A 1,446-nucleotide genomic window follows, 5' to 3' on the forward strand; every position below is an offset into this window, starting at 1 on the left:
GTAGGCGGATCTGAACAGAAGTGAAGGAGGTGTCTGGGGGTCAGTTAGCAAGCCCTTTAGGCTGAAGTGAGGCAGAACCTCAGGAGGTAGCTCACCAACCCCCTCCGAAATCCCTGTTCACCAGTGAGGACCATGTACAGTGGGGCCGGCATAATCTGGACCCAGAACTCTGGCCTCAGTTTTGCAAGTCCATATTTCCTTAGAGAGGCTGTACTGCAGGAAAAGCCTGCCTCCTCTCCTTCCCCGTACGCCCACCCCACATACCACCACCACCCCCAATCAGACTGTTTTATCAGGAAGCCTTCCTAAGTTTTTCCAGCACAAAGAAGGGACGTCTAATTCAGATACACTGAGACCAGCAGGAGCTGAGGCCATATCGGCTTCTAGGGCTTGCGATGCTGCTTAGTTGCTGTCTGTCTCCCCCAGGTAAGCTCCACGAGTGCAGGGACCAGGACTGATCATTCACTGCTGAATCCTAGTGCCTAGCACAGAGTCTGACACACAGTAGGCACACAATAAATAAATACGAATGTCTCCACCATTGACTGGATTTGTAGTTTTACTGGTAGCCAAAATGTCCTCAACTCAGTTTAGAGTTGACAGTTCGTGTTTTCCCAACAAGTGAGGAGTCCTTAAGGAAGGGCTCCATACCTGAATGGACCAAGCTTCCCAGAGCATAATCATAGCAGCCCCCTGACTGCAGCTCTATTCAGATGGCATCATCTGGGATTACGACACACACAAGCACGCATGAGCACAAGCACACACACACATGGGAGCACATCAATCCACACACACACTCCAATATACACTGGCTTCTTTTCTGGAAATTAGGTGTCCAGTCACACTTCCAGCCTGATGTATCTGTTAGTGAACTTGGCTTGGCTACTTCTTTAGGAAATCCAGGCCAGTACATCTGGGTAGTTTTTGATAATTTTTCTTGGAATCAAGCCCAGAAGTGAAGTCATTCCTTTGGAGATCCTAGGTGAATAGACAAGCATCATTTACTCTCAGGAGCCTTCCTTGTATGCCTTTTCTGCACATCCCAGAGAGAACTACAACTCTTAGTCTTTGGAGAAGTCATGTAAGGCTTCCCAAAGGAATGATGTTTTAGCTGAATCTTGATGGACTAGTAAAAGTTAGCCAGATAGAAGGGGTGGGAAAGGATGTTCCTGCCTTAAGGGGGATAGAAGCTCTGTGTCCCCAGCACTTAGTAAAGTGCCAAATCACTAAATTTTCATTGGATGGATGGATTAATACATAAGTACGTGAGAAAGCCAGGCAATGAGCTCAGGGAGTCATGAACTTAGATGAGCGTGAGGTTGTGGTGCAAGCGGTGAAGCTGGAGAGTTGGGTTTGGAGCCAGATTGGGAAGGGATTTCAACTTTGTTGGCAGCAGTAGGCCCTCCCTCAAAGATTTTCAAGCAGGAAGGTGATAGGATCAGA

This window comes from Trichechus manatus, unplaced genomic scaffold (assembly GCF_000243295.1).
Source record: "Trichechus manatus latirostris isolate Lorelei unplaced genomic scaffold, TriManLat1.0 scaffold00170, whole genome shotgun sequence".
Classification (NCBI taxonomy): domain Eukaryota; kingdom Metazoa; phylum Chordata; class Mammalia; order Sirenia; family Trichechidae; genus Trichechus; species Trichechus manatus.